This window comes from Leptodactylus fuscus, chromosome 4 (assembly GCF_031893055.1).
Source record: "Leptodactylus fuscus isolate aLepFus1 chromosome 4, aLepFus1.hap2, whole genome shotgun sequence".
NCBI lineage: Eukaryota > Metazoa > Chordata > Amphibia > Anura > Leptodactylidae > Leptodactylus > Leptodactylus fuscus.
Window position 1 is genome coordinate 70,995,897 of NC_134268.1, and position 8,007 is coordinate 71,003,903.

The window sequence follows — 8,007 nt, forward strand, 5'->3', positions numbered from 1 at the left end:
TATGGGTAAATATACTTTTTTGAAATTATTAATTATGTTATTTAGAACGTAGGAGGGTGTTTTTTAGGTTGGTTTAGGGATTTCGAGTTATCCCCAACAACTCTTTTAAGTGGGAGAAATTTTAAATCTACATTAAGCAAATATATAGCAAAATCCATACCCCATAAGGTACAAGTATAAATGCCCTAAATTAACACCCCACCCCCCTCCTGATACTCAGGGATAGGCTGGAGGAAGTTTAGCAAGTGCAAACACTAATAAAGAAACAGAACAGAGAGGTAGGCAATGAGCTTGGTCAGGAGTGTGCCAGCAAACTCAAGACTTCAGGTGTTACATAAAGTAGATTACAACATTTATTTGTGTCGCAAAGGCTGACAGAAAATTGAAAGCCATTTGAAAGTTTAGGTACATTTTAATTATTGACAACTTTAAGAAGGTTGTCATGACATGAAAAGGCCTGAAGAGGGAGACAAATATTTAGAAATATATAATTTCACTACTCAATACAGTTATTTTATCTAACTTGTGTCAACAGAGGTAAATACTCCAAAAGTTGTTGTACCTGGGAGAATCCACTTTAGTCTATAGCCCCATGTAGCGAAGCGCAGAAAAAAAATGTTGCAAGGTAAAAAAAAAAGCAGTGGAAACCATCACGTTTTTTTCTGCAGTGTTTTTCTTTATGATTTTGCTAAGTTTTTTCCTCTGCAGACTTTCTGTCCCTATTATACCTATATGCCAGCATTTTCTCACATATAATTCACATGCTGCGACATACTACTCAGTTTTTCCACTGCAGATTTTTTCACCAAAATGGTATATCTGGAAAAATTAGTTTTAAATTTTGGCTGCACATTCAACTGAGAAATGAATTAATACAAAATTCTCGGAGTAAGAATGTTTACTACACTCCTTGATAAATTCCCTGAGAGATGTAATTTTCAGAACGGGCCAGTTTTTGGGGTATTCCACTTTACTGCACCTTTGGAGCTCTACAAAAAGTGATATGGTATCTAAAAACCAGTCCCCCTAAATGCACTCCAAAATCTCCAAGAAGCACCACACATTTCCCTTCTGAACTCTGCTGAGTACTCAGTTTCTGCCCACATATACATCTTTTTTGAATCCACACATTGCAGAAAAATATGCTCAGCGGTGACGCTGCAATTGACAAAAACATTGCGGTTTTGGAAATCGCAGCATGTCAGTTATACCTATGAAAACGTCGGAGGTTTCCCTGTAGGTATAATGGAGCAGAAAGTCTGCAGAGGAAACCTCTGTGGGCTTTTTGTGAAAAGCACTTCGGGAAAAATCGCAATTTGTTACCAGCGCAGATTTTTCCCTGCGCTTTTTTGCTGCAACCTGCTACATGGCGCTTTGGCCTAAAGTTTTTGGAGTGCATGTTTCTGATCACACAACATATTGGGCACTGAAATGGCATATCTTGTTAAATATTTAAATTTTTACTTTGCACATTCATTTTAGGGAGGCACTCCAGAATGACCACTCTACCCCTTGTGAAATTCCTTGAGTAGTGTAGTCTCTAAAATGGGGTTAATTTTTTTTTTTTTCAATTTTTTTTTTTTAATTTTATTGGGAGGCCTGAAGAGGATGTCGGGGAACACTGGACACCAGAAAGATGCACAGAAGTGGTGAGGTAAGGTGATATATAAATGTTATTTTTTCACAGCTCCCCTGGGCCCCCACTTATAATATGGGATCTGATGAGACCCCAGAGTATAACAAAAGCACTTTCAGTTCTATCTGAACAAGTTCGGTACGAAACAAACCAGAGGACTGAACTTCACAAAAATTAGCTAAAGGAATCTTGTGAAGTTTGTCCATTTCTAGTATCCCTGTGTCTGTATAAGCCTGCACTATGTCATAAAAAATACTGCAATGCACATGTAATTTCTTATTGTCACCTCGCTGAAAAGAAAGAAAAAAAATCTAAACGCTGTACATACCAGAAAATGGCAATACTTAAACTACAACTTGTCCTGCAAAAAGAGAAACCCCACATTGTTCTGTCAATTAAAAAAAAATATAGATTTCAGAAGTGCCACCATGTATTTTCGCAAAATGGCATTTTATTCAGTAATACTGATGCCCCTAATAAAACCAATATAAATATGGTATTGCCGTAATTGTAATGACCTGGTGGATAAAATGGCCATGTCATTTATAATGCAGAGTGAATGCCATAAAAACAAAACACAAAAAAGACAAACAAAATTGTGCTTTTTTTCACTTGCCCCCTGCAAACATATTGATAAAAGCTATTCAAAACATAAACTTGTTATGCAAAGAATAAGCCCTTATTAGGGCTAGTTCACACATAGGCAAAGGGGCGGATTTTGACAGCGGATTTCGCTTCAAAATCCGCCCCTTTACAATGGTGGTCTATGTAGACCACTGGGCTTTTTTTTCCGCTAGCGGCGGGCTGCCACTAGCGGAGAAAAGAAAGGACATGCCCTTTCTTCAGGTGGAAGCCGCGCGGGCTCAGCCGCACGGCTTCCGCCCCTGGCAGCTCCCTCCTATGTCGGCTCATTCATTTGAGCCGACAGTGGAGGGGAAAGCCGCGACCGCGATGGTCGCGGCAGGCGGGTTTTGACAAGAGAGAGACGCGGCTCACCGCGTCTCTCTCGGTGTCAAAACCCTCGCGGGCAGTTCACGTGTGAACTGACCCTTAGAGATGAGCGAGTAGTGAAATATTCGATATTCGTTTCGAGTAGAGCCTCAGTATTCGATTACTCGATCGAATATCGAATCCCATTATAGTCTATGGGAAAAAATGCTTGTTTCAGGAGGAGCAAAGTGCAGTTAAAGCGCACGGACCCCATAGACTATGGGCCGGTTCACATTAGCGCTTGCCTCCCGTCCGGAAGGAGTCTGCAGGAGGAACCCCCGAATGGAATATCAGAGCAACTGCAAGCGCTGGACAGTTAAGCACACAGACCCCATAGCATATAATGATTGATTCATGCAACGAATGATTCATGCGGGCAGTGTGTGGCAAGCACACAGAGCCTATTATATGCTATGGGGTCCGTTTGCTTAACTGTCCAGCACTTGCAGTTGCGCTGATATTCCATTCGGGGGGGGGGGTCCTCCTGCGGACTCCTTCCGGACAGGAGGCAAGCACTAATGTGAATCGGTCATTACTCGTCCTGCAGAACCAGCATTGATTGGCTGAATGCTATACACTGCAAAGACGAGCCTGCTGGTTCTTCAGCAAGCTCGTCTTTGCTAGTCGGGAGAGCTTTCTCATAGGAATGCATTGACCAGCGTTGATTGGCCGAATGCTATACAGTGTACAGCATTCGGCCAATCAATGCTGGTTCTGCAGCAGGCTCATCTTTGCTAGTTGGGAGAGCTAGCAGATTTCGGTTATGCGGCAGCGGACTTTTTCTCATAGGAATGCATTGACCAGCGTTGATTGGCCGAATGCTATGCAGTGTACTGCATTTGGCCAATCAACGCTGGTTCTGCCGAAGGCTCGTCTGTGAGGAGGAGGAGTCTAAGATCGGACCACAGCAGTCTCCATTGTGGTCCGATCTTAGACTCCGCCTCCTCACAGACGAACCTCCGGCAGAACCAGCGTTGATTGGCCTAATGCTGTACACTGTATAGCTTTCAGCCAATCAACGCTGGTTCTGAATCGAATCTTTACTGTGAATAGGAGTAGTATTGGATAGAGTACGAGTATTTCGAATAGCTACTCTATTGAATACTACTCGCTCATCTCATGTTGACAAAAATACTGAAGAAGTTAAATGAATTTTGGAAGGCAAAGATGGTTAAGATGAAAAAAGTTTCAGAGCATTAATGCCCAAATTACCCTGTGGGGATAAAGAACTGAAGTGGTCTCTAAAAAATGGGCTTTGGAAATTTTCTTGTAAACTTAGAAATTTGGTGCTAGACTTTTAACATCTAAATTTATTTAACCACTTCTGGACCGCCCATAGACTATATACGTCCGGGAAGTGGTTGTCTAGTTCTGCCAGGACGTACCTGTACGTCCACCAGAACACAGCAGCTGCACATAGATCGTGTAGCTGCTTTCACTAGGAGCCGGCTGTAACTTCAGCCGGAGCTCCTAGAGAGAAGACACGGCAGATTTATTACCTCCCCTGCCTTCTCGATCGCTGTGTATACAGCGCTCAATGAGTGCTGTATACACGGCTATGGACGCAGCCATAATTCAGCTGCCCTCTGACCCGGCGGACACGTGATCCGCCGGGAGCAGAGTCTTACCAGAGCTGCTGGGTCCTACAGGACTCAGATCAGCTCAGTAAGCTGTGTATACAGCATGCAGGAGGTTGGATTTCTCCTGTATCTGAGGTTAAATGTAGCAGCCCCAGTTATAGTAGAAATCAGCCTCAAGTACAAAAAAAAAAGTGATCAGATGTCCCCAAAGGTTTCTTATTACCTTATGGGGACACAATCTGGAAAAAAAATAAAATAAAAATATAATAAAAAAGTTTTTTAAAAATGTAAATAAAATAATAATAAATAAAAAATAAATAAATAATACGCTAATAAAACGCCGTTATTAAAGGTTATAGCCCCACCCCCGATGACACCATACAAAATAAAAATTACCGTAACGGAGAGGAAAAACTATATTATAAAGTTTTTCAGTGACACTTTGTGTTATTAACCCCTTCCCGCCGATGGCATTTTTTGATTTTCGTTTTTCGTTTTTGACTCCCCTCCTTCTAAACCCCATAACTTTTTTATGTCTCCGCTCCCAGAGTCATATGAGGTCTTAATTTTTGCGGGACAATTTTTTCTTCATGATGCCACCATTAATTATTCTATATAATGTACTGGGAAGCAGGAAAAAAATTCTGAATGGGGTGGATTTGAAGAAAAAATGCATTTCTGCGACTTTCTTACGGGCTTTGGTTTTACGGCGTTCACTGTGCAGCCAAAATGACATGTCCCCTATATTCTGTGTTTCGGTACGGTTCCAGGGATACCAAATTTATATGGTTTTATTTACATTTTGACCCCTAAAAAAAATTCCAAAACGGTGTTAAAAATTTTTTTTTCTAAAAGTCGCCATATTCCGACGGCCGTAACTTTTTTATACATAGGTGTACGGGGATGCATAGGGCGTCTTTTTTTGCGGGGCCGGGTGTACTTTTTAGTTCTACCATTTTCGGGAAATGTTATTGCTTTGATCACTTTTTATTCAAATTTTTATCAGAATTAAAACAGTGAAAAAACGGCGGTTTGGCACTTTTGACTATTTTTCCTGCTACGACGTTTACCGAACAGGAAAAATATTTTTATAGATTTGTAGAGCGGGCGATTTCGGACGCGGGGATACCTAACATGTATATGTTTTACAGTTTTTAACTACTTTTATATTTGTTCTAGGGAAAGGGGGGTGATTTGAACTTTTAATACTTTTTATATTTTATTATATTTTTTTTTTTACTTTTTTTTTATTTTTTTTTTGCATTTATTAGACCCCCTAGGGGTGTTGAACCCCAGGGGGTCTGATCACTAATGCAATGCATTACAATGCTAATGCATTGCAAAAAATCATCATCTCTTTTGCAGGCTGTATACACCAGCCTGCAAAAGAGAGAATTTGCAGACCGGCTGGGAGCCTTTAACAAGGCTCCCGGCTGTCATGGGAATGTGACGTTGGCCCTGGAGCATGCTCCAGGAGCCGGCAATCCCTGCCAAAATGGCGGCGCCCATGCGCCGCAGGGAAAATGGCGCCTCCGGCGCCTTTGACAGCAGCGCCGGAGGGGTTAATGCCTCCAATCGGTCCGGGGACCGATCGGAGGCATTAGAGCCGGTTGTCTACTGCTTAAAGCAGTAGACACCCGGCGGCTATGACGGACGCCCGGCTCCCGGGCGGTCGCCATAGTTACAGACCCGACACGCGCCGTGCTATTACGGCGCATGTCGGGAAGGGGTTAAATTAAAAAATAAAATAAAATTTGAAAACCAGACACAATTTCCCTCCTATTTTGTTTATATTTTCCCAGATATAAAAAAAATTAAAACACATTCGAAAATAAAGATAACATAAAAATAAAGCCCTATGTGTCCCTGAAAAAAGACGCAAAAATTAGTTGACTGAGACATATGAGAAAAATGTTACAGCCCTCAAAACCGCACATACAAAATAAACCTAAAATGTGTCTGGTCCTGGACCACAAATTGGCCCGGTACTGAAGTGGTTAAAGATAACAAAGCAGAGGTATTGTAAATAATATTTATTCACTAGTTTGAGTAGTATGACTATCTGAATAGCAGAGCAAATTGTGAATTTTTCTACATTTTCTCCAAATTTTCAATTTTTTTTAAATAAATAAATGCAAAAAATATCGACCAAAGTTTACCACTAACATGAAGTACAATGAAACATATTTACGAAGACTGTTGTTAATAATGTCAGGCTTCATAGCCCCGATGTGCCTGGGGGGAAAAACGCGCATTTTCTGCATCATTGGTGCCAGACTTCAGGAGTAATTAATGATAAATCTGGCTCTGCTCACAGCAAGCTCTTACCAGGCCCCTATTCTTTAAAGTTGCAAAGACAGCACAGAGTTTTGAAAAAAAAAAAAAAAAAAAAAAAAAAAAGAAAGTCACAGAAAACTGACTTAGGCCTAAGGCCCCATGTGGCATTCCGCAGCGCATCACGGTTTTTCCCACAGCGCTTTTCACACAAAGTTTGCAGAAGTTTCCTCTGCAGACTCTCTGCTTCCATTATACCTAAAGGGAGACCAACGGCGTTGGCATAATTGACATGCTGCGATTTCCAAAACCGTTTTGGAAAAGTGTCCACTGCGGTAATTTCTCACAAAGTGCAGATGGGATTTGCTACTTTTTTGTGACTGTAAAACACTGTATTTTTTTCAGGGGCGTTTACAGCGCAGGCAAACCACAGTGTTTACACCACATGGGGCCCGAGCCTTACAAGGCATAATAAATCTGTAGATCGATAGTAAAATAAAACCAGCGTAACCCCGTTTGGAAAGATAAAACTCCTCTTTATTTAATCCATGAAAAATCTTTTCACACGCATGTCAAAATCTTGGAAACTGCGCCAGACTGATGCGTTTCGGATAAAAGCTTCCTTTCTCAAAGTCTGGTATGATAATAAATCTGGACCATTGTGTCACCAAAACAATCTCAAAATCACTTGGGTAAATTAAAGTGTTCCAAAGTTATTACCACATAAAGTAACATAGGTCAGATTTGAAAAATTGGGCCATATCTTTTAGGTGATTTTTAGTCTGTGTTCATAAAGAGTTAACCTCTTCAGTATCGGGACAATTTCTTGTCCAGGACCAGACACAGTTTTGTGTTTTTTGCATGTGCGGTTGTGAGAGCTATAACATTTTTATAATTTCTGCGTTTTTTTTCAGTAACTCTTATGGCTTTTTTTTTTATGTTTTTACTTTTGGATGTCTTTTTATTTTTTATATCTGGGGAAAATATAAGCAAAAGAGGAGGGAATACATGTCTGTTTTTCACTTTTAATTTTTTTAATTTAATAATACAAAGTGCTACAAAAAAAAAAAAAAACGTTTATAAAATAGTTTTTCCTCTCCGTTAAGGTAATTTTTATTTTAATGTTGTTGTTGAGGGTGGGGGTAGAACCTGTAATAAGGGTGTGTTATTGGCATATATTTATTTATTTTTTACTTTTCTATTAATTTTTTTTATTTTTATCTTTTTAATATTTATATTGTGTTCCCATAAGGTCATAATAGAACTTTGGGGACATCTGATCACTTTTTTTTTTGCTAGTGGTATTCACCTCAAAACCCTGACCAAAAAGACGGCTGCCATTGAAATCAATGGGAGACGCCCAGGAGCTTTTTCCAGGAGCTGGAAGAAACGACTCCCGGAAAAAAGAAGCGAGATGCTCATTCTTCAGGCTGAGTCGCCTCACGATTCAACCTGCAGAAACTCCCTCCCCCGGACTAGGCCCATTCATTGGGCCTAATCCGGAGCGGAGAGCGCAGCTCGATGCCG